The sequence below is a fragment of the Cervus canadensis genome, chromosome 5 (assembly GCF_019320065.1).
Source record: "Cervus canadensis isolate Bull #8, Minnesota chromosome 5, ASM1932006v1, whole genome shotgun sequence".
NCBI classification, from domain to species: domain Eukaryota; kingdom Metazoa; phylum Chordata; class Mammalia; order Artiodactyla; family Cervidae; genus Cervus; species Cervus canadensis.
Window position 1 is genome coordinate 3,596,966 of NC_057390.1, and position 25,810 is coordinate 3,622,775.

A 25,810-nucleotide genomic window follows, 5' to 3' on the forward strand; every position below is an offset into this window, starting at 1 on the left:
TAGAGGAACTAGTTACATGATTGAATTGCTGGAACTCTGAACATAAGACAACCCAGAGGTTTGCAGAGAGCTCAAAAGCTGAAGGGTTGTGAGGTGGTGGAATTACCAGAACCCAGAGGCCAGAGTTGCCTAATGAGAGCTGGAAACACAGCAAGGATTGCTCAAAGGGGGCTGGGCTGACCAAGGAGATGCAGTCAAGGAGGCACACACAACCAACTCTGGACCACAGAGGGAGGGGATGCCTAGATTCCCCCTTCCTCCTGTTCCCCAGGCTCCCCAGAGCATGACATTTGGGAAACCCAGCTAGGAGTCAGTTGGCAGAGGAGCTTAGCAGGTGTAGTCTTCAGGGGTCAGCCTCTACAGGTGGGAAATTAATCTGATTCCTTACAGGCTGCAAAGGTCCATATAGTCAAAGCTATGGTTTTTACAGTCGTCATGTATGGATGTGACTGCTGGACCATAAAGAAGGCTGAGTGCCAAAGAATGGATGCTTTTGAATTGTGGTGCTGGAGAAGACTCTTGAGAGTCCCCGGACAGCAGGGAGATCAAACCACTCAATCCTAAAGGAAATCAGTCCTGAATATTCATTGGAAGGACTGATGCTGGAGCTGAAGCTCCAATACTTTGGCCACCTGATTCAAAAGCTGACTCACTGGAAAAGATCCTGATGCTGGGAAAGATTGAGGGCAAGAAAAGGGGGCAACAGAGGTTGAGACGGTTGGATGGCATCACTGACTCGATGGACATGTGTTTGAGTGAACTGCAGGAGTGGTGAAGGACAGGGAAGCCTGGAGTGCTGCAGTGCATGGGGTCTCAAAGAGTTGGACATGACTTAGCAACTGAACAACAACAAAACAGGCTTAACTGATATATTCTGGACTTCTTGCCTGAGGCCTGTACCAAAATCAGACTGAGAAGACTCTTTGTCCCTTTTTCCTACAACTAACACTTTATCTTGGCCTAGGGCAGAGATGCTCAACTGATGTGCTGGAGATACTTTCCTGATGGGGTCTGGGGAGGCCAGAATCCTTAAGGCATTCACCTCCACTTGTAAGAGGCTTTCTTTTATTCACCCCAGGATCCTGGATAAATGAGTGCCCTGAAGTAAAAATATCTGAGATGCAATGCCATGGGAAGAAGCAAAGGATGGAAGGTACGGGAGGAAGCCTACACTTAGGAAGAGAAGGAGCTTCTAGAGCAGAGGCCTGCCCTGAGGGTCTCCAGGGTGAGACAGCTCCAGGCCCTTCCAGCTGTACCAGCCAGGAGAGAGGCCATCAAAGGAGGGAGCCAACACCAAAAAGGAGAAGTATGATCAAAATCCACGCCACATTCACAGAATCCTGAAAATGGAAGACAAAATGAAACCGAAAGTTCTCCCACCCTCAGGTTTCAAAAGAAGTAACAAGACACTGGAATGTCCTACCTCTTACGTAGCTGTTCCTCTCAGTTCCTATATGCAAAGAAGCAGGAAAGTGTGACCCATACATAGGAAGACAGAAGCAAACGAAAAAGCAGGCAAGAGAAACTGCCTGGGAGAGGGCCTAGCTTGTACTTAGTGAAAGAAGACATCAAAGTCATTATAAACATATTCAAAGAATGGAAAAAACATGCTTCAAAGAAGTGAAAAAAAGATTATGACAATGTTTCATGAAACAAAGAGCATCAATAAAGAGACAAAAGTTTTTTAAATTTTTTATTTATTTGACCGTGCTGGGTCTTCGCTGCATTGCAGGGGCTTTCTCTAGTTGTGGTGAGCAGGGGATACTCCTCATTATAGCGTGAGCCTTCTCATGGCGGTGATTTCTCTTGTTGTGGAGCATGGGCTCTAGAGCGAGGGCTTCAGTAGCTGCGGTGCGAAGGCTTCTCATTGTGGGGCCTCGCCTGCTGCAGAGCGTGGGCCCGAGGGTATGCGGGCTCAGGAGTTGTCGTCCCAGGTCCTAGAGCAAAGGCTCAGTAGTTGGGGCATTTAGGTTTAGTTGCTCTGGAGCATGTGGGATCTTCCCGGATCTGGGATCAAACCCATGTCCCCTACATTGGCAGGTGGATTCTTATCCACTGCGCCACTGGGGAAGTCCAAGAGACAGAAATTATTAAAAAGTTAAATAAAAATTAATATGGTTCCTTACAGGCTTAACTGATACATCCTTTCACTGCAATAAACTATAACCTTGAGCAAAACAACTTATGGGTCCTGCGGGTCTTTCTAGCAAATTATTGAATTTCAGGATGATTTTAGATATTATTAACACAATAATACGGAGAAGGCAATGGCATCCCACTCCAGTACTCTTGCCTGGAAAATCCCATGGATGGAGGAGCCTGGTAGGCTGCGGTCCATTGGGTTGCTAAGAGCCGGACACGACTGAGCGACTTCACTTTCACTTTTCACTTTCATGCATTGGAGAAGGAAATGGCAACCCACTCCAGTGTTCTTGCCTGGAGAATCCCAGGGATGGGAGCCTGGTGGGCTGCCGTCTATGGGGTCGCACAGAGTCGGACACGACTGAAATGACTTAGCAGCAGCAGCAGAAGCAACACAATAATATGCTATTTGTTTGTTTAAATATCAGGGTTTTTTGAGGTATAAATTCACATACCATAAAAACTACCCTGTTGGAGTGTACAATTCAATGGGTTTTACTCTATGCACAGAAGTGTGCAGCCATCACCACTATCTAAATACAGAAAATTTTAATCACTCCCAAAAGACTCCTTTACATACTAACAGCCACACCCCATTGTCCCCTCCTCCCAGTCCCTGGAAACTACCTATTTACCTTTGTTTCTATGGATCTGCCTATTCTGGACATACTATAGAAATGGAATCATACAATGTGTGGCCTTTTTGTGACGAGCTTCTTTCATTTAGCATGTTATAAAGGTTTATCCATGTATTGCATGTATCAATACATCTCGTAAATAATATTCTACATTTTATTTATCTATTCATTCAATTGATGTTCTTTGGGTTGTTTCTACTTTTTGACTGTTATAAATAATGCTGCCATGAACAATCCTATAAAAGTTTTTTATGGATGTATTTTAAGTTCTCTTAATTACACATCTAGGAGTGGAATTGATGGGTCATATGCTAACTCTAAATTTTGGGAATTCCCTGGTGGTCCAGCGGTTAGGATTAAGCGCTTTCATTGCTGTGGGCTGGGGGTTCAACCTGAAAACTAAGATTCTGCAAGCCACATGTTTCAGCTAAATAAAAAGTCTCAACTACCAGCAATGTATGAGACTTTTTTTGATTTACAATATTGTTTCTACTATATAACATAGTACATATATATATATATATATATATATATATATATATGTATATTTTAGGTTCTTTTTCTATATAGGTCATTACATAGTATTGGGTAGAGTTTCCTGTTCACCACATTTTGCCAGTGCTTGTTCCTATGTGACTTGATCATCTTAGAGGCTATGAAGTGTTGCCTCCTTGTGGTTTTGATTTGCATTTCTCTGGTGACTAATGAGGTTGAGCATCTTTTCATGCACTTACTGGTCATTTATACATCTTTTCTGGAGAAGCATCTTTAGATCCTTTGCCCATTTTCAGTTGGGCTGTCTTTATCGCTGAGTTGCAAATGTCCTTTATGTATTGTGGATAAAAGTTCCTTAAATATATATGATTTCGAGATGTTTTCTCCTATTCTGTATGTTGTCTTCACATTCTTGATGACACTCTTTGAATCACAAAAGGTGTTGATTTTGGTAACGTCCAAGCTATTTTTGATTGCTGTTGCTTGTACTTTTGATGTCACATCTAAGGAATCATTCCCTAGTCCAAGCCTGAAGAGATTTATTTCTATGTTTTATTCTGATAGCTTTACAGTATTAGCTTTTACTTCTAAGTTTATGATTGACTTCGAGTTAATTTTTGTATATAGTATGAAGTAAGTTTTGGCTATACATATCCAGTTGTCCTAAGACAATCTGTTTACCAGGCTATTCTTCCCTCAGCTGAACTGTTTTGGCATCAATAAAACCAATAACTCAAATATAAGTCTTTATGTCTGGACTCCCAAGTCTATCCTATTGATCTTCATGCCTGTCCTTATGTTATCTTGATGAGGTAGCTTTATAGTAAGCTTTGAAATTAGTCAGGGTAAGTCCTCCAACTTTATTTCCTTTCTCATGATTGTTTTGACTATCCGGGTTTTTGCCTTATTTCCATATACATTTTTAGATCAGTTTGTCAATTTCTGCAAAGAAGCTATCTGGGATTTTGATAGGTATTATGTTGAACTGAAGATCAACTTGGGGGAATATTGCCATCTTATAAATGTGAAGTCTTCTGATCCATCAACATGGGATGTTTTTCCATTTACTTATATTTTCTTTAGTTTGGTTGAACAATGTTTTGGGTTTTCAGCATACAAAATCTTGAACTTCATTAAATATATTCCTGACTATTTTATTATTTTGGTGCTATTGCAAAGGGAGTTTTATTAATTTCATGTTTGGATTGCTTGTTGGTCATTTATAAAAAATATTGGTGTTATATTCTTCATTCTTGCTGAACAGGTTTACTCTAATTAAAAAAGAAAATGATTCCTTAGGCTTTTCTATATATGTGAAGAAGTGGAAGTGTCAGTTGCTCAGTTCCGTCCAACTTTTTGTGACCCCATGGACTGCAACATGCCAGGCTCCTCTGTTTATGGGATTCTCCAGGCAAGAATACTGGAGTGGGTAGCCATACACTTCTCCAGCGACTCTTCCTGACCCAGGGATTGAACCTGGGTCTCCTGCATTGAAGGTAGATTCTTTACCATCTGAGTCAACCCTGCAAATAGTTTTACCCTTTCCTTTTCAGTCTGGATGTCTTTTCTTTTCTTTTCTCCTTGTCTACTTGCCCTAGATAGACCTTTCAATATGATATTGCATGGAAGTGGAAAGAGGGGACATCTTTGTTGTCTTCATTGTCTTAGAGGTAAAACAATCAATCTTTCATCAAGTGTAATCTTTGCTGTGAGTTTTCAAAAATATTCTTTGTCAATTTGAGGAAGTTCTCTTTAATTCCTAGTTTTCTGAATTTTGTCAAATCATGTGACTTTTTTTGTCATTTATTAATATGATGTATTTCCTTAATCGATTTTCAGATGTTAAACTTACATTCCTGGGATAAATCCCACTTGATCATGGCATATAACCTTTTCCATATGTTACTAGGTTCAGTATGCTAGTATTTTTTTGGGGGGGGAGGATTTTTTTTTATATAATAAGGAATATAGATTTGGAGTTTTCCTTTATTCTAGTGTCTGTGTCTGGGTAACTGAGTAATACAGGCCTCATATAAAGAGTTTGAAAGTGTTTCCTCCTCTTCTAGTTTCTGTGAGAGTTTGTAAAGAGTTTTCTAAATGCTTATTAAAATTCATTAGTGAAGATATCTGGGCCTGAGGATTTTTTTTAATGGAATGCTATAAAGTCACTAATTAAATTTTTTTCTTATTAAAGGTCTATATACATTTTCTACTTCTTTTCAGTTTATTTCATTTGTTTCTGTCCAGGGATTTCTTCATTTCATCTAAGTCTTGTAGCTTGTTAAAATTGTTCAGTTTTCCTTTATAATCCTTATTATTGATATAAATGGTTAGTAGTGATGTCTCCTCTCTTACTCCTAATTCTAGCAATTTGAATCTTCTCTTTAATTTGTTTCATGGCCAAGCTAGCTAAAGGTCTGTCAAAATTGTTAATATTTTCAAAGAACCAACTTTTAATTTTATTAATCTTTCTTTTTTTCTGTTCTGCATTTCATTAATTTCAATTCTAATCATTTTTATTTCCTTCTGCTTTTTTTGTTTTGTTTTGTTTTATTTTTCTAGCTTCTTAAGGAGAAAGGTTAGGTTACTAATTTTAAGTCTTTTAAAAAATATAGCTGTTTCCAGCCATAAATTTTCCTCTAAGCACTGCTTTAACTGCATTGCAAAAGTTTTGATATATTGAGTTTCCACTGAAATTTTTCTGAAAATGTTTTCTCACTTCCCTTTTGAGTTCTTTTTGACCCCTTGGTTATTGAGTGCTGTGTTTTTTAATTTCCACCTACTTGTAATTTCCGTTTGTCGTTGATTTCTATTTTAATACCATGGGTGTCAGAGTACATACTTTGTATGATATCAATCGTTTGTAATTTATTGAGACTTTTTAATGGCCTGTCAAACAGCCTATCCTGGAGAATGTTTCATACATAATTGAGCAGTATCTCAGGTCTCTCCAAAGTTCCCCCATGTAAGTCTTCCTCATTCTTTCCCTTTAGGTTAACTGGTCAGCCTTTTGCTAGCTCCACCAGTATCACCACCTTAGGCAGTTGCACTGTTAAATAATTACTGCTGATTCCTTTCAGTAAATGCTTTGTGGATAGGGCCAGTTGCACCAAATAAACCCTAAATCAGGTCAATTAAAGACATTATACAGAGCGAAGTAAGTCAGAAAGAGAAAAGCAAATATCACATATTAACGCTTACATATGGAACCTAGAAAGAGGGTACTGATGAACCTATTTATAGGGCAGCAACGGAGACGCAGACACACAGAACAGCCTTGTGCACACAGTGGGGGAGGAGAGAGTGGGACGAGCTGAGGGAGCAGCAGTAACACGTATGTATCGCCACACGTGAAACAGATGGCAGCGGGAACTCGCTCCGTGACACAGGGCGCCCAGCCCAGTGCTCTGTGACAACCTAGGGGTGGGATGGGGTGGGAGGGTCAAGGGCGAGGAGACACATGAATACCTATTCATGTCGATGTATGGCAGAAAGCAACACAGTATTGTAAAGCAATTATCCTCCAATTAAAAAAAAAAAAAGACGAGCCCTGAGAATGGAGCTTTCCTGGTGAGCTGTCAGGTCAGTCAAACAGGGAGGACTCCCTGGGGACGGGTCTTTATGAAGTGCTCCAAATCCTTTTTTGCCCCTCTGATGGCTGGGAGGCTGCTGGCTTTCACAGCTACGACGACAGCAGGACTGTTGGTTTTCAAGGCTACGTACATCCTCCGGTGAAAAGACATAGAAATACAAACATATCTTGCTTGAAAGTGAAAGTGTTAGTCAGTCAGTTCTGACTCTTTGCGACCCCAGGGATTGTAGCTCACCAGGCTTCTCTGTCCATGGAATTCTCCAGGAAGAATACTGGAGTGGGTTGCCATTCCCTTCTCCAGGGATTTTCCAAACTCAGGGATCAAACCGGGTCTCCTGCATTGCAGGTGGATCCTTTACCATCTGAGCCACCAGGGAAGCCCTCTTATCATGCTTAAAGGCCCCCAGAGAAATTCTCATGTAGGTTGGTTCTAGTCCCCCAAATAGCACTATAGATGATCTAAGTGCACATGTTTATCAGAATCCCTGGTCAGTTTGTTAAAATATAGATTTCTTGGCCCATTTTCCAAGTTTCTGATTCGGGTCTGGTGTGGAACCTGGGAACTTGTGTTTCTAGCAAGTTTTGAGAAGATGTTAATGCTGTTGTTGTTTAGTGACTCAGTCGTGTCCGACTCTGCAACGCCATGGACTGCAGCACATCAGGCTTCCCTGTCCTTCACCATCTCTTGGAGTCTGCTCAAACTCATGTCCATTGAGTTGATGATGCCATCCAACCGTCTCATCCTCTGTCGACCCCTTCCCCTCCTGCCTTCAATCTTTGCCAGCATCAGGGCCTTTTCCAACGAGTCGGCTCTTCACTGATATCAGGCAGCAAAACTACGGGGTTTCAGCTTCAGCATCAGTCCTTCCAATGTATATTCAGGACTGATTCCCTTTAGGATGGACTGGTTGGATCTCCTTGCAGTCCAAGGGATTCTCAAGAGTCTTCTCCAGCACTACAGTTTGAAAGCATCAACTCTTTGGCACTCAGCCTTCTTTATGATCCAACTCTCATATCCATACATGACTACTGGGAAAAACATAGCTGTTGTTAGGGAACCACATGTTAAGAGTTTCTAAAGGATGGCGATATCTTCCCACAGACACACTTCTAGGATACCTTCTTCTATTATGTTGTGATGCTTAGGGAATGCATAGTACCATATTTACTAACAAACTTGGCTCCGTTTTTTCTTGATAATGTTCACTCAACACTGAAATCGTGGTCCCATTCCTTGCCATGTTGAAAATGTAATTAATCTTTATAAGATTAAAAAGTGAATTACACAGTAATCAAGTGACTAATGTTATTGGAAGCTGGACTATTTTTAGATGTTTGTGAATTTAAATTTGTTACTTTTTAATTTTTTTTTTTGTTGCTTTCTTCTTTTTTAAGTCAGTGATTTAAACAATCTCTTGGCTTGATTAAAATTTTGCTTTGCTTTGCTTAGTTGCTCAGTCCTGTCCACTCTTTGCAACCCCATGGGACTGTGTCCATGGGGATTCTCCAGGCAAGAATACTGGAGTGGGTTACCATGCCCTCCTCCAGGGGATCTTCCCAACCCAGGGATGGAACCTGGGAAGCCCGCATTGCAGGTGGATTCTTTACCAGGGAAGCCCTGATTAAAGTTAACAAGGCCGTAAAATGTATTGTCTGAACACTTTTGAGAATACTTTTTAGAATGAAAGGTGTAAACTGAGAATGTCCCAGCTACACCAGGTATAATGGTCATCCTAATTTTAGGAAATAAAGTATAAAAATATTTTTGCATCTCCACAAGTTTGATTTCTTTTTTGACTTTAATTTTATACTAGGGTTAAGGTTCTGTAGTTATTTCTTTCCATTTATCTAAAGAAATAATAGAAAGCTTTTTGTGAGTAAATTTCTTTTCGGAAGACAAAAAAGTCAGAAAAACTTCAAAAATAGTTTTATATTTACTTATTTTTATTCTAGACTGTTGTCCTCGTTTGGCTTTTGGTGACATAGGGAAGCTCAGATCTAAATGTTAGAGGAGTTTTGTTTAATTTTCATTTTTAACAGGTTAACATCTGCTCTTTTTAAAGTAAATTGTACATTGTTGCTTTTATACCTGAGGTATGTGAGCTGCGACTAAGTGTTCTGGTTTATTGAATTAGTTTTCATTCAAGAATTTTTTTTCTGATAAAGACGAAGATAAATATTCATATTCAGCCCATTATTTCTCTTCCTCAAGAGAAATGTTAAGTCTTAAAGTCCTATTAAAGTGAAATTTTTCTTTTAAAACTTTTGACTCTTCTCTATTTCCCTCCTACGGAAAAAATAGAACTTTGGGAGAGAGGTGTAAGGAGCTGATATGTCTTAAGAGTCTATATATGTATATTTAAAAAATATGCCAGGACAGTCTGGAAGAGTCTAAGCAGTTTCTGTCTTCTTTTTGCTTATCTGTATCATCAAAGTATGATTTTAATTTTTGCTTATTTTTAGGTTGAATGTTCAGTTTCCTAGATGAGGCCGAAGGACCCCGGGAAGCGCGCTCCCCAAAGGGCCAGCGCGGTTCCCGGGGTCGCGGCTCTCTCCGGGGCCTTCTTCCTCGGGAATGCGTCAGGGCCTCCAAGCCTCAGTATACTTGAGGGCGAAAACGCCGTTGTCCAATTAAAGTGCAGAAGTTCAAGAACTCCTTGCAGGCGATTTCGTCACAGCGGAGACCGAGTTTTGAAGGAACCCACACGGAACGCCGCGGAGGAGGACCTGCCGGGTGAGGGCGGGCCTGCCGGGAGCTGGAGGAGCGCGCATGCGTGGCGGGGGGCGGGGCCGGCGTGGCCTCCGGAGCGGCGACGGCGGCGGCGGCGGCGGCAGCGGCAGCGGAGGCGGGCTCGGAGCTGCAGCGCGGGCTGCGGGTTCGCGGCTGGGGTGCGCCCCGCGGGCCGGGACGGGGACGGACACCTGGAGCCAGACCGCAGCCCAGAGGCGGCTTCGCGACCCAGAGGCGGCGCTGCTGCTGCGGGGCTCGGGCGCGCGCCCCGGCGGGACCGAGGACGGCGGGGAGGCAGGGCGCGGGCGCCGCGGGCCCGGACGCGCCAGGTAGGTGGCCGGGTCGGGAGCATCGCGGCGGCCGGGAGCCGCCGGAGACCGGGATGCTCACAGGGCGGAGTGGGGGCGCGGCGCACGTCTCGACGCCGGGCGCGCCGGACGCGGACGGCGCCCGTGGTTGTCATGGAAATCGTACAGCCTAGCGGTTCCCGGGCGGTGGCGTCTCTGGAGAACAATCCGACCCCAGCGACCCCCAGCCGGATGACGCCTCGGGCCGCCTGGGGCTAAGGGGAGCGCGGCGCTGGAGTGGGCGGCGGGGAGCCGGGATGCGGGGACGCGGCGCCCCGGAGGCCAAGCAGGTCTCGGCGCCTGCTTGGTGCGTCTCCAGGTCTGGATCCAGTAACTCCAGATGCCGAGGCCTTGCGGTGTTTCGGGTGTAAACAGAACCGGGTTAAAATAAACCTGCCCCTCGATGTAGGAAATCTGGTCCCATCCTCCTAAACTCTGACCTTTTCTGCCGGTCCACAGCCCCCGACAACATTTCTGACATCTTTGCTTTTGCTATTTTCTTTCTTTATGGCTTTGCTAGTCAATGAATTGAGGCCCGAAAGACCCGCAGGGTTTCTGTGACCGGCTGTTGAAAAGCCAGTCCTGAATGTGTAGGCCATAGGAGATTGAAACACTCAAAACGTCAACGGTAATTTACGTCTTTGTGGGCTAAGGGAGCGGTGATGGGGTCTGATGGGCTCCGCTCTCCCTCCCCTTCTCGCCTGCCCTCTGACATTACATAATCATGTATTCCTCCTGCCCCGAGTTCATCCATAATGACAGGTCTTGAAAATAATTCTCTGGGTAAGAAAAAAGTATAGGCAGTTGTAAAGCCCATCTTGTCTTCTTGCTTTGCCACTGAATAGGTTTTGTGTTGGGAGACTGCTAAAGAGTGGAATTTGGTTTGCCACCTGCCCATTTGGGCATCTAAACCTAGGGAGCAGGGGGTGGGGTGGCAGTTTGAATGTTGCAGTGAGATTCTGACTGATTCATCTCTATTCACGGTGGATGGTATGGACTGTGGGCAGTAGGGTTGGCGATGGAACGAGCTGTCTTGTATGCCAGCCCTGCATCTGCCAGTTGCTAACTGTGTTTTTCAATTTTCTCATCTCTGGAAGGTGAGAACAAAACCTACTGTGCTGAGTTTGTTTTGGAATCTAGGTGCTGTTGGCATTGGTAAGTGCGCATAGGCTAGCTATAGGTTGTCCTAGAATGAAGCCTAATTTTTATTTGAAAACAGACTTTCTTTATCAGGAATTTTTGCCTTTGGATTTAGGCTAGGACCTTTGTTTGGGAGGGTTCTTTGTGGAAATGCTTATTTCTGGAAGAGTCAATTCACTGGTTTCTTGGAATAAAGTTGAAGTGATGGTGCCCATGTGGGAAGGTCATGTAGTTGTGTAGAGGTTTGGTGTCAGGAGGCCGAGGTGCTGTCCCAGGGGTGGCATCACATGTGAGTGGAGTCCACAAGGCCTTGTTCTCTGTGGTGTCTTATAAACAAGCCAAAGTTACAGTTATAAGGAGAGTTTGACCTGAAGACAGGGCTTAAAGAAATAAACGCTGGAAAAATTCTTAGAAAGGAAGGCTGTATTTCCAGTGAGCTCAGTGGTAGAATCATTTGTACATGTTCTACTAGCTATTTTATTTAACTTTTTCATTAGGCTTAGGCCATCTCAGAATGTTAATTTGCTCAAGTGCAAGTACTGCCTCCCACCTAGACTCAAAGCTAAGAGTAGACATTATATCCTATTGTTTTTGGAAACTGGATAGTTTGTTGTATTGCTGTTAGACTTTAAGCCATTAGTAATTTTAAAAAAATCAATTTAGGGAAAGGATGAAATCAAATAATGTACATGAGAGGTTGTTGTGAGCTGTAAAGCACTCAAGAGACAGGTTGTATCTGATAGAACTACTGGCCCTTCAGGTCCCTTTAGGCAGCTGCCTGCCTGGGAGCATTGTCCTCAGCTAGCAAATCTACAGATGCGCCCAGGGAATGGAACTAAAAAGCCCGTGGGACAGACTGAGCCTCCCACCCCCAACCCATAACGTAACATGTCAAGAATTCAGTGAAAGTAGAGGTGGAGACATGGGACCAAGACTATTTTATCCTGGTTTCTTATGAAAAACTCCTTTAGAGATTATGTATTCCAGGAAGGGCCCTGTAGCATCATCAGCTGCTCACAGCGTTGGGAATCTTTGGCTTTCACCGAGGAAAAGTAGCACACATTTGCAGAGAAGAAGGCTTGATTATGTCTTTGCTGCTTCTGTGGAACTTGATTAAGGAGCTAGTCCTAGTCTTGAGAGATTCTTCAGCACAGCTTTTTCCAATGTCCTGGAGCAGAAGCTTTGTGAGGAGAGCTGATTCTGGGGAGACCAGTATTAGCTCTGGGGCAGGCCGGCTTCATTTTCTCTCTCTGTACTTTTAAGAAAAATACCATCATGAACTTAACCCCCAGGAGCTTACCTGTGTTTCTGTGCATATGCACACGTTGGTCTCTTAAAATCTTTTAATGTATTACTTCTGATTCGCTGAAAAATTGTGAGAATAATCCAGAGTTCCTGAATACCCTTTACCCAGATTCTCCTGATGTTGACATTTGCTTTATCCTCTCATGTTTGTGTGGGATCACTCCTCTCTCAGGACTTCCCAGGTGGTGCTAGTGGTAGAGAATCGGCCTGTAATGCAGGAGATGCTGGTTCTAATCCCTGGGTGGGGAAGATCCCCTGAAGGAGGGCATGGAAACCCACTCCAGTATTCTTGCCTGGATGGACAGAGGAGCTTGGTGGGCTATAGTCCATGGGGTCATAAAGAGTTGGACACTACTGAAGTGACTTAGCACGGTGCACAGAGTCTTCTCTGAAATGTTTAATGTTAAGTTGCAGACTTGATATGCTTTTACTTTATTGTGTGTTTCATAAAAATAAGGACATTTTCTTACAGGACAACAGTATGATGATTAAAAATCAGGAGATTAAATGTCGACGCAACACTAATCATCTACAGATCTTTTTCAAGATCTTGCCAGTAGCCACTTTAGAGCAAAAGGAAACCCAAGATTATGTGTTGTGTTAAACTGTACCACCTTTTTAGTCTCCTTTAATCCGGAACAGTTCCCGAGTCTTTCTTTGTATTTCCTGACTCTGACAGTTTTGGAGACAGTTACCTGTGTTTTGGATAATGTCCCTCAGTTTGGGTTTGCATGCGGTTTCCTCCTACTTAGATTCACTTTATGCACTTTTGGCCAATGTGGCGCAGGGGTGATATTGCAGGCATCTTAGGTGGTGGGAGGCAGATGCTGTTGATGAGTTCCATTCTCTAGTCCTAACTTTCATGGCCTGATTAAGAGGGTGTCTGCCTGTTTTCCTCACCAAAAGTTATCATTTTCCCTTTGTTGTTAGCATGTATATCATAGTAAGATCGCTTGCGACTATGTAAATATGCAGTTTTAGAATCCATTGATGATTCTTACCCAGATCAGTTATGATAGTTGACAGATGGTGACTTTCTAATTTCATGTTTCTTTCCATGCTTATTAGTTGGAATTGTACTAAAAGGAAGATCTTTACTTTCTCCCTCATTTACTCTAATTTACATCTCTGCACTCATGAATACCTGTTTCATGCAACATAGTTACTCTCATTATTAATTTTTTAAAAATTTCTGGCTGTGCCGGCTCTTCATTGCGCTGGTGGGCTTTCTCTTGCTGCATCATGCGGGAGCTGCTCTAGCTGTGGTGTGTGGGCTTAGTAATTGTGGCGTGCAGGCTTAGCTGCCTCCCGGCTTGTGGGATCTTAATTCCCTGACCAGGGATTGAACCTGTGTCCCCTGCATTGGAACGCTTATTCTTAACTACTGGACCACCAGACAAGTCCCCTCTTTCTTTATTTTTCTGCTTAAATTGCCCCAGACTTGGCCTGCAGGAGCCCCTTCCAGCTGGCTCCTAGGTCCTTTTGACATGTCCTTCTCATTCTTTGGGAACTTCTTTACTTTCTGGCCCCAAACTGCCAGGACTCAGCTTGTACTTTCTAGTCCTGAATTCAGCCATTTTTCCTAAGAGTTCAAGTTCCTTTTTTTGGAGAATGGAATTTAAAAACTCAGATCTGGGTGCTAGGTGTGCTCCTTGTTGCTTCTAGGCCTCCTTAGTGGACGGATGTTCTCACTGTAAATATAAATGGAGACACATTATACAAAATTTTCTTTGATTTGCTTTAATGCTATGTCCTGGAGACCTGTATGTACTGACATGAAATGTTTGGTCTGTATTCCAGAGTGTAAGTACTTTACCTAACTATCCTTTTTGATCAACATTTAGGTTGTTTCCAGTTTTCTGCTCTAAAAATAGTGGGGAATCTGTGAACAACATCATTGTCAACACAAATGTTTCAGTCTTCTAGATTTCCAGAAGTAGATTTTCTGGGTTCAGTTCAGTCACTCAGTTGTGTCCAACTCTTTGTGACCCCATGGACTGCAGCACGCCAGGCCTCCCTGTCCATCACCAACTCCCGGAGCTTGCTCAAACTCATGCCCATTGAGTTGGTGATTGCATCCAACCATCTCATCTGTTGTCCCCTTCTCCTCCTGCCTTCAATCTTTCCCAGCATCAGGGTCTTTTCTAAGAAGTCAGTTTTTCCCATCAGGTGGCCAAAGTATTGGAGCTTCAGCATCAGTCCTTCCAATGAATATTCAGGACTGATTTCCTTTAGGAGGACTGGTTTGATCTCCTTGCAGTCCAAAGGACTCTCAGGAGTCTTCTCCAAGACCACAGTTCAAAAGCACCAGTTCTTCAGTGCTCAGCTTTCTTTATGGTTCAGCTGTCACATCCATACTGGAAATGACTTTGACAATATGGACCTTTGTTGGTAATATCTCTGCTTTTTAATATGCAGTCTAGGTTGGTCATAACTTTTCTTCCAAGGAGCAAGAGTCTTTTAATTTCATGGCTGTAGTCACCATCTGCAGTGATTTTTTTTGGAGCCCAAGAAAATTGTCACTGTTTCCATTGTTTCCCCATCTAGTTGTCATGAAGTGATGGGACTGGATGCCATGGTTGTCGTTTTTTGAGTGTTGAGTTTGAAGCCAACTTTTTCACTCTTTCACCTTCATCAAGAGGCTCTTTAGTGCCTCTTCACTTTCTGCCATTAGGGTGGTGTCATCTGTGTATCTGAGGTTATTGATGTTTCTCCCTGCAATCTTGATTCCAACTTGTGCTTCATCCAGCCTGGCATTTTGCATGATGTACTCTGTATATAAGTTAGTTAAGCAGGGTGACAACATATAGCTTTGTCGCACTCCTTTCCCAACTTGGAACCAGTCTGTTGTTCCATGCCCAGTTCTAACTGTTGCTTCTTGACCTGCATACAGGTTTCTCAGGAGGCAGGTAATGTGATCTGGTATTCCCATCTCTTTAAGAATTTTCCAGTTTGTTGTGATCTGCAGAGTCAAAGGCTTTGGCGTAGTCAATAAAACAGAAGGAGATGTTTTTCTGGAATTCTCTTGCTTGGAGAATTTTGAGCATTACTTTGCTAGTGTGTGAGATGAGTGCAATTGTGCAATAGCTTGAACATTCTACAGCATTGCCTTTCTTTGGGATTGGAATGAAAACTGACCTTTTCCAGTCCTGTGGCCACTGCTGAGTTTTCCAAATTTGCTGGCATATTGAGTGCAGCACTTTCACAGCATCATCTTTTAGGATTTAAAATAGCTCAGCTGGAATTCCATCACTTCCACTAGCTTTGTTTGTAGTGATGCTTCCTAAGGCCCACTTGACTTCACATTTCCAGGATGTCTGGCTCTAGGTAAGTGATAACACCATTGTGGTTACCTGGGTCGTTAAGATCTTTTTGTTTCTAGGTTAACGCATAATATTAAATGCATAACTTTGCCAAATTGCCCTCCTCACCCCATCCCATTTCCAAGAGACTTTATCTCTCTTTTCATCAGAGCACAGATGATGTGTGAAATTGCCTTTTCCCCTTTCATTTGCCCAGCACTGAACTGAAGGGTACAAATATTGTTAATTTTTGCCAAATTAGTGGATTAAGAATATGTTACTTTTTAAATTACATTTCCCAAATTACCAAAAGTATTGAAAATCTTTTCTTTCTAGTTTTTATTTTAGCTGTGAGTTACCTGGTCATATCCTTTGTGGAGTTCCCTGGGGGCTCAGATGGTGAAGTATCTGCCTGCAATGCTGGAGACCTGGGTTCGATTGCTGGGTGGGGAAGATCCCTTGAAGAAGGAAATGGCAAGCCACTCCAGTATTCTTGCCTGGAGAATTCCATGGGCAGAGGAGCCTGGTGGGCTACAGTCCAAGGGGTTGCAAAGAGTCGGACACGACTGAGCGACTTTTTTTCCATCCTTTGTGGGTTAGCTGTTCACATCCTTTGCCTTTCCTCATTATGTTGTTTATCCTACTGTACTGTGGAACATACGATAAGTTTGCACCTTATTCATGGCAGCCTTCGACATCTCCTTTAAGGGCAATGCCGTTTTCATCCTTAATGGAGAAGGAAACCAACATTTCCTGAGCACCCCTACATACCAGGCCCCCGGCAAGGTCCTGGGAGAAGGCAGATGGCGTTGGGGGGAGGCTAAGGTGAGGTGTGGGTAAGGCACCACCTGGGGGTGGTTATAAGTGATTGAACTGGGGTTTGAACCCAGGTCTACCTAGATCTAGCACCATTTCCACAAAATTAGACAGCTTCCTTCATAGGACTTTGAAATGAACGCCTCTGTGTGTCAGTGTGGGGATGAACATTAACTACCTGGAGTCCCCAGTAGCAGCAATTTCTGTTTTTGATGTGTCAGTGAAGGATTTTTTGACTCAGTCCTGTTTGGTGAGCATACACATCTCTCAAAACCAACTATTTTGTTCCTGGAACTGTTGCGGACCCTCCAGTTGGCTGTGTGACTTTGGGGAAGTGGCGTCATCTTTCTGTGCCTGGTTTTCTCATCTGTAAAGCTGGGCTGAAGGCAGTGGCAACCCCAGAGGCTTGTCGCGGGGGTGAATGAGTTAAGACCCATCGGGTTTGTGGAGTGGCGCCTGATGCTGGCAGAGCTCCCCAGGACTGAACCTTAGGGCGGGGTTATATGGTGAGCATGTGCGGGAGCCCACTTGGAACTGGAAATCAGAGCAGCCTCTCTCGTCGGGTTTAATCTCTTACCCATCCCTTTCGACATAACCCAGGTGGGAAGGGGGAGCCCAGGGCTCCTGGGTGCTCGCCTCCTCCCTCTGTGGACCTCGCCTGGGCCCCAGCCCAGCCGGCCCTCGTGTCTGCCCAGCCCCTCACCTGGGGCAGCTGAGACACTGCAGGCCCTTCCACTGGGGTCTGCTCAGTCGGGGTCACCTGGCGAAGGTGCCAGAAGCAGGCAGTGTCTGGCGTGGGAGGGGGGCATGCTATGGGGATAAAGATGAGTGTCCATTTTCTGGAATAGGGTCAGGAAAACAGATGGGTGTCCTCTGGCCTCCAGGAGGAAGGGAGGGGACCGCTGGAGGCGCCAAGAGATCCACTCCCCCCAGCTTCCTTCCTGAAACCTCTCAGAGCCTTACCCTCAGACAACTGGTCATTGTCCAGACCCTGAGACCCTGCATCGCCCCACCTGTTCCACTTGCAGGCAGGATGCTGGGGTCTCCCGAAAGCCTCTCTCTTCCCTGTCCGCTGCTCTGCACCTCACCAGTGCCCTTGAGCGGCTGTTAACAGTAGTCTCTGGTAAAACTCCCTCACTCCCAAACGGGGCCCTTCTTTCCTTCCCTGTCCTTCCCTGCTCGCATTTCAGCGGTGCATTCTCTAGCCTATTAATTAGAGCTTTCAAGAAGGATGACCTTGGTGTGCAGATCCTGGGAGTGTGAAGGAAAGGCATGTGGGCGGGCGGGTGTTTCTGGAGAGCAGGCCCTGCTAGGAGATGTGGACGCCCAGTTCAGGGGTCTCCCTGGGGTTGTGGATTATGGGCCGAGTCGGTTGGAGTGCTGTCGGCTGCCAGATAGACAGTAAGGACGTTGAGTGTCTCAGCTGGAGCCCTCTCTAGCAGCAGTTTCATCGAGGACCTAGATTCCACATCCCAGGGTCAGCCTCCCAGCGGTTATGAGATGATCCTTAGGGCCAGCGGGACTGTGTGAAGGAGGCCTGCCAGCCAGTCCCCGGCCCCGGCGTCTGCTGGTGGGAGCGGTGAGGATTGCATGGCCTCCCCAGACCCAGAACACGGGGCTGCGGGCTGACTGACCTAGCTGTGCTTCTCTGAGCCTGGTCTCCAGACCCGCAGCCCCAACATCACCCGAGACTTGTCTGACATACAGTCCCAGGCCCCAACCAGCCAACCCAATCAGAAACTCGGGGAGGGCCCTGCGGTCTGTTTGTAGACTAGCCCACCAGGTGATTCTCCTGTAAGATCAAGTATGAGAATTGCTCTCTCAGACTGATCAAGGCCACCTCCCACTCCTCAACTGGAAATGGGGCTGGCTGTTTCCAGAATCCAGAGAGGAAAGTTCTCAGAAAAGGCGGGCAGCAGAGAAAAGTTGGGAGGTCAGCCCGTGGTGTCAGCCGAGGGGCGTGCGAAGTGTCTAAGGAGCCTTGCCCTCCTTGGCCCCCCTGCCCCAGTGTATGGACCTGGCTGAGTGCCCAGCTCCTGCCCACAGCCTTTCCAGCTGCTCTGAGCGAGACCCCGACCTTCCTCCAGGATGGCGTTGATAACAGCAGCCCCCGAGGGCGTGGGGACCGGGGCCCTGCTCACTCACTTCCCCAAGCAGGTCCCGGAGCGCGTTCAGGTGTGTGGGGTGTGCACTCACTGCCACTTCTCACTCGATTAGGAAGAAACGGACCCGTGCCATTCGTAGGGGCTTGGGGACTGTCGGAGGGACTGGCCTGCAGGGGCAGTGACCTCGGGGGCCCTCTGAATGGTAGCAGGTCCTCTCCCTGGCGCCCCGCATGTGATCAGCGTGGTCATCCCCTTGGGCAGGCACAGCCCCGCTGCACGTCTGTGTGAGTGGAACAGCCACGTCCCCCGCGGGGTTCCAGGTTTCCCCTGGAGCTCGAGAGCTGAGGTACTTCTGGATTTTCTTGACTTCACAGGGCTTTCAAGGTCCATCCTAATATGTAAAAATGATGTACGGGAGCCGTCTGAGGTTAAGTGCCACTGCTTTGGTGCTAATGGCCGAGGGCGTAAGAGCGGCTGAGGGACCAGAACGTGTTTGCAGATGCAGTGGTTGGTGAAATCAGCCTGAGGGTGTCACCAGGATTTAAACATTTTTTGAAATAGAATACAGAATATCCAAGTAGATTTCCTACAGGGAGGGGAAGCTTTTTTTTTTTAATAAAACACCTAGTTATTTGCGTGTGGTGTGTGAGTGGGTATTGTGATTGTTTCTTCCTGTGGGTTTTTTTTTTTAATAAATCCAAGAGTCAAGCACAGAAAGCAGAGGACGCCTCTGGACGTGCACACACACTGGGTCTCTTCCTGGGGAGGGGGCTCGGGGGCCATGGCTCACCCTGGCTGGAAAGCCACCAGTCTGAAACGAGAGGGGCCTTTCAGTGGTGTGGGGGTGGTTGTGGAGCTGGCCACCCGAGGACGGGCCTTAGGCAAGGGCCTAAGCTTCCTGGTCTTACTCTGGTTTATTTTTTGTGGTGTTTGACCCTCCTAACGTGCTGGGGGTCATCCGCAGGGCCACGCAGAGACCAGAGCAAGGTGGGGTGTGCGGAGGCAGTGGCAGAGAGCGTGTCAGCTTGTCAGAGGTCCAGGATTTGACTCTGGAAGCCTGACCCATCCTTCCAACAGGGCGATCAGCATACAGCGGCCTACCGAGGGAGGGAGGAAACGGGGATGGGGCTAGAGGTAAATGCGGACAGGTATTAGTGTCCGCCTTGTTTTGAGGCCAGCCCCACTTTGCCTGTGACACCCCCTCACCTTTGTGGCTTGACAGTGACGGGACGACGCCTGAGTCACCGTGGCTGCTGTTGACAGCGTCTTGGTTATTTCAGCAGGGGGGAATCTGGTTTGTGTCACAGCCTCTGCACTCATGTCTTCGGGCTGTCTGTGTCTGGTTTTTGAGCAGGGCAAGTTGGAATGTGGAAAGAGAAAGTGCTGGACAAGAACCTGAGTCAACTCTCATGTATCGAATGGGGAAGGCGCCTGGCTGATGGGGATAGGCTGGGGAGTGGAGTAAATAGTACGGGCAGGAGAGGTCTGTGCGCTGCAGCTCCGGGCCAGCGCCCGACCAGGGAAGGTACCTTCTCGCAGGAGGCCCGGCATCTTTGCAGTCTTGATAACCCCTTTTCCTACCGTGTCCCTGTTCTAAAACGTGTATTCAAAAGGCTGGAGTGTGTCCCATCCTGAGTCCTGCTCAGGGCACCTCTGAGGGGAAATGTTGCAGAAGAAGGGGGTTTTGAGAGGCAGGGGACTGCCAGCAAAGGTCAGAGGAGAAGGATGTGGGCAGGAGGAGGAAGAGGGGAGTGGGGGAGGGGTCTGGACTCCTAGAGCTTCAGTCAGGTGGTCACTGACCCAGCTGTCTTCTGCTGACACTTGTTTTTCCCTAAAGCACATAGAAACTTGTGATTGTGTGCAGTGGAATGTTAAATATTTTCACATTTCTTACTGATTGCTTTGACTGTGTTCTGCATAAATACATGTTAAACAGTGATCACATTGCATAATTGGGTGATAATCAAATGACCTATAAAATGGAATCATTGACAGAGTCCAGTTAGAATGGGGCTGTGTGCCAGGAAATATCAAGATGCCCCAGATTCTTCTAGACATTGTCACTGCTCTGGTTTGGAGGAGGAGAGGTGGCTGAGCTGGTTGGCCTTGGGGAAGCACCGAACTGGTCACCGCCCACCTGGGGTGGAGGCGTGATGTGGAAAGTTCAGCTTCTCTGCGCTGGTGCTGATTAGAATCTCAAAGACAGAGTTTTGGGTGAAGTAGAAAAGGATAGCGTTATTACCTTGCCAGGCAAAGGGGGCTATAGCGGGCTAATGCCCCCAGAACCCTGTGTCCCAACTTGGGGCTGATAGTGAGAAGTTTTACCGTAATTGTGTGAAGAGAGTGTGATCAGCTTGTGGACCTTCTTCTAATGGGTTGGTGGTGAGGTCAGTAGGAGTCAGCATCATCAGCCTTCAAGGTCAGCTGGTCTGGGTCTACATGCTTGTGGGCCGCATACCGTCATTAATTGTTAATTTTTTCCACCTGGAATGGAGTTCAGTATTTACAAAACAGCTCCAAGGTATGGTTGTGATATCCTTTGATGAGGAACCAGGACCTTGCCCCAAAGCTCCTCTTGCCTGTTTCTCCCTGGTCTTGCATTCCCTCTCCCTAATAACTGCTTGAATCTTCCCGTTGGAACTCAGGGAAGGTCATGGAAGTTGAGCGAAGGCTGTTTCTTATAATCCTAGAGATGTGGGACCCAAAGGCCTTGTGCTCAGGAGCCCCACAGGGCCCTGAGCGGGCAGTTGCGTTTTGCCCTCAGTTTGCAGGTGACTTGGTGAAGCTGGGCCTGAATCTCGTCTCCTCCTTCCTTGTGCATATAGTGAAGGTCATTCCCAGCATCGCAGGCCCCAGTCCTGCATCGTGGACTGTGATGGTGCCTGCGGGCAGCGTGGGCGAGGTCTTCTGTGTGCTTGATTTGGTTGGCCTGGGGCTCAGACACGCATATACTGTCTGTTTAGGGAAGTGCGTCTTGAGTCTGTGGCCTTGGGCTCTTTGACTCTCCCACCCCCTGCAGTGACTCAGCAGCAGCTTTCTGGAATGGAGAAGCTCCGTGTCAGAGACGCGTGTTAGTGGAGGTGGGAGCTCCCTGTGCACCACGCAGACCAGACTCCTGGCCCATGCGGAGCGTCTGGTGCCCCCCTGGCTCCTCCCCTGCGCCCTGTCCCCACCCCGAGCACAAGTGCACTCTGAGTTGAAGCACAGATCCTTGTCGTTCTCTTTGGAGACCACTCTACTCCCTAATAGTTTCCTTTTCTCTGATAATTTATGGACAGTTACTGTCTCATGCATCTCTGGATTCTCTCTGGCAACGTGACATCCTTCTCTGACTTCTCCTACCTCCTTTTACTCTCTCTTTGGGCTGTTTTATTTCTTAGTAGACATTCTTGACCTTTAACTCAAAGGGTACATGGATTTAAAGTTACCAGTCAGAGCACAGGCTGATTGAAAAGAAGGAGCTTCAGGTGGATACAACTGTAGGAGGACTGTCCCTTCTGGAGGAGTCCCCCTAGCTCAGGGCTGTGCCCGCTGGTGAAAGCTGTAACACTCTTCATTTGTGTGTCTTCCTGAAACCCTGCAGAGCCGACGAGGACTGGGCTCCATCTCACTTGAAAGCACTAACAGTCTAGGACACGCGCTTCGTGATTGTCATTTAGGTGCCTTTGAACTATACGGTGTTTTGAATAACCCCAGCAGAAGGAGGGAGATCTTTGGATTTTGAGTCGACTTAATTGTTTAATCATTCTTTAATTAGTCAAATATCTTTACTGAACTAGGTATTCACCTTGTTGGTCAAAGACAGAGGAAAAGCCAGCTGATGGGTTGGGAAGCAGCGAGGGGCCTTCTGCAGGGTTGGTTCACTGGCTCAGAGAGAAGGGATGCTCCATGATAGCAGGACTGCCATCTTGGTTAAGGAGACCCAGGTTTTAAGATTACTTCCCGTCGGTTTCTAACCTGGGACCACGTAGGCCTTTCGCACTGGGGACTTGCCTATTGGGCTGTGAGCCTGAGTGCGCCCCAGCCCCGAGGCTCCTGGGGCTCCGGCCACACTGTCTGGTGTGCAGGTCCATCCTCCTCGCAGCCGGCACAGCCTCAGCCCCTTCCGTGGCAAAGAGGGTTCTCAGCTGTCGTCGATACAGTTCATTTCAAACAGGATCGGATGAGCTGTGATCAAATTCCTGGGATGTAAGCGCGGTCTCATTCCTTGGAACTGGCCATGGCAGGATCTGACCGCTGTTACACACCCGCGGTACCAGTGTATTGGCTGTGCCATAAACTGTTGGTGGCACCAGTGTTTGTCACGGCAGCTAGCAGCCCATGGCCTAGACTGCGAACCTAATTTAATGGATGAACTGTAATGAATAAAAACGAGGGCTATTTTTACCTCATAACCTAGATTTGTCTGTGCTGAATATGCAAGCCACTCTATTAAATGTTTGGGGCAGTAAACAGGAATTCAGTACATTAAAGCTTTTAAGCTTGCTACTCAAGCAGGCCTGGAAATAGAGTTTGTTACCTTTTTTAGGATTGTAAGTGTTGATTATGTTGGGAAGAAACTGTTCTATGAAATAATTCTAACAAAATGAATCTTCTACTTATAAGTTCTTGTGAGAATGTACTCACCCTAGCCTGGAGCCCAGGGTAAATTTGAGACTGCTTTGTCTAAAGTTCTCTTTCTGGGAAATGGGACTGTTAATCAACTTAAATCTGAAATAGTATCCTTCCTCCTCCCCAGTTCTCAGCACTCCAGGATGGTGACATTGTCCACCATTGGATTTAAGTGGGAAATGGTAAAGTTGTTAAAAGATTAGTGTCTAGCTGTGTGTAACGGCAGATCTGAAGGGAGAGAGGCTTAGTCAAAGGCGGTGTTTATTTCTCTCCTTGTACTGGAGGTGGGCAGTCAGGTCGTGTGCCCTACTGCCCCCGGGCCCAGCCCTCTTGTCCAGGAAGGCAGCTAGAGGCGCATCCAGCTTTGGGGCCTTCCAGGCTGCAGGAAGCTGAACTTCCTGAGAACTCCGCACCAAGCTCTGTCCTGGTGTCTTGTTGGCAAGAGCTGAACCCTTGACCACACTCAGGGAGGCAGGCGGCCCCATGCCAACCGAAGTTCAGGGTCCTGGGCCTGTTACTAAGGAGGAAGGGAAGAATGGACATTGGAGGCAACTCGCTGTGTCTTTCCTGCAAGTTGTTAGCTTCAAAAGATAAATTTTTGTGCTTATTGGGAAAGTGTTGGCAAAATGTTGGGGAAATTTCTGTGGGGAAACGAGGTGTGGGCAGCTATTGTAACTAAACTCAAGGGCCTGAGACCTTCCTTTCTTTCACGTGGGTCTTAACACTTGAGCCTGAAATGGGTCCCGGATCCTTTGGCCTTAATTCCTCCTTTAAAGGACAGAAATGGTAGAGGTCTCATCTGAGTTCTCGGGTCACCAGGCACAGAGGCTGCAGGCTGGATCTGCTTTCCCCACTAGGCCCTCGGGGTTTCTGGACCCCTGGGTGTGTCCAGAGGCGAGGGTTGCCCGGGGTGGGGCTTCAGGCAGAGTGTGAGATCCAACAAGGGCCAGTGGGCGAGATGCCCTGGGTGGGAAGGGGCCCGGAGTAGGGGCCCAGGTCGGGCAGACTGCTTCTCCCGCCAGGGCCGTCTCCCTGAGTGTGGGGGGCCGGCCTTACCAGCAGAGTTGAGAGATACCTGGGTCTGTTTCCATCTTTCCTGCCTCCTTCCCGCCTCATCCTGCTTTTCCTTTCGGAAGGGTGATCTCAAGTGCCCTGCTGTCTGTCCAGTGAAAGGGGTCTGAGAATCAGTCTCCTCTCGGTGACAGTGAAGCTGACTGTGTTCTGCTTTTACAGGTGTTTGCATTTCAAGAAGGATGTATGTTCTTATTTAGTCACTTCAGTCATGTCTGACTCTGCGACCCCATGGACTGTAGCCCGCCGGGCTCCTCTGTCCATGGGATTCTCCAGGCAAGAATTCTGGAGTGGGTTGCCGTGCCCTCCTCCAGGGGACCTTCCCGACCCAGGGATTGAACCTACATCTCTTGTATCTCCTGCACTGGCAGGTGGGTTCTGTACCGCTGAGCCGCCTGCGAGGCAGGAACTATAGTAGCACTGCCTACACCCAAAGCTTGTCGGGTGGCAGACCCCAGAGTAGGGGAGGCCTGGGGCCCTCCTTGTGCTGCAGACCGCTGGGCGTGAGCCTTCGCCTGCTGCACATCTGGTGTTGGCCAGACCCGCTGCTGCTGTTACCTTCTCCCGCCCCGCCCAACACCCGCGTGCAGTGAGTGCCTCTCACCTCTCGTGTGCTCAGTCAGTGCTTGCACAGACCACTCACACTTGCACTTACATCTGCCGCTTGCACACATGGATACACGCTCTTTATACACACATGTGTGTACACAGCCCTCACCCCTTCGCCACCCCCCCACCAGGGAGGCTGTAGTCCCCGGAAGCTGCGCTCCTGGGGGGGCCGTGTGTTGCTTTCTGGCTGATTGGAACCCCTGGGAGCTAGGAGTCTGAACATGCATATGTTCAAGGATCTTTACCAGAAACATTCCCTGAGTTCATGCTTCTGAAATCAGAAGCTTCCTTTTGCGTTTCTAAAACTCATGATGAGAATCTGCTCATAGGTAGTAACAGCTTTTCCTTGCCTTTGAAAACGTCTTCACTTCCCATTTTGAAAAGGGAAGGACTTTGGCCTTTCCCACAGCCCTTCCCTGCCTTCTCTCCCTGGGCGACCCTGCAGGCCGGGGATGAACTCACCGCCTTTCCTCGTACCCCAGCATCGTCGCTGTGTGAGCTGGTGCTGATCTTCCAGGTTGTTTTGCCGTCCGGTTCTTTCTCAGTGAAAACGTAATTCTTTTTTGTGTGTTTGAGAGTAAAATATTCGAGATGCCCATCGAACTTCTCAGAACCATCTTTCCTCCTGGGCATGGATGGGAGTGTCCATTCCCATGTCATTTGGGACTTGCCTTCCCATTCCACAGGTGCCCTGGTAAGCAGACGCTGCACCTGTGTTTCAGAGGAAACAAAGACTGCTGAGACACGCTGAGTGCTGAGTATTGCAGGGTGAATGGAAAGTGTGGCCTGGCCCCGAGGGAAGTGGTTCTGATTTCCAGGTTTCAGCTCCCACTCTTAAAGGGGCAGGCACTGTCCTAGAGTGGGGGTAGGGGGGGGGAGGTGGAGAGACCTGGAGACAGCAGTGCT

General features: G+C 46.9%; 1 protein-coding gene across 9 annotated transcripts in view; it reads left to right on the top strand.

The window, feature by feature from the left end:
* Window positions 1-9,657: 9,657 nt before the first annotated feature.
* The window catches only part of INPP4A (inositol polyphosphate-4-phosphatase type I A), a 121,761-nt gene continuing 105,608 nt past the window's right edge, over window positions 9,658-25,810 (top strand). For all 9 annotated transcript variants that reach the window (XM_043467879.1, XM_043467874.1, XM_043467878.1 and 6 more), the window contains exon 1: window positions 9,658-9,927. The gene's annotated coding sequence lies outside the window, so the exon portion shown is untranslated. The remainder of the gene's footprint in view (window positions 9,928-25,810) is intronic.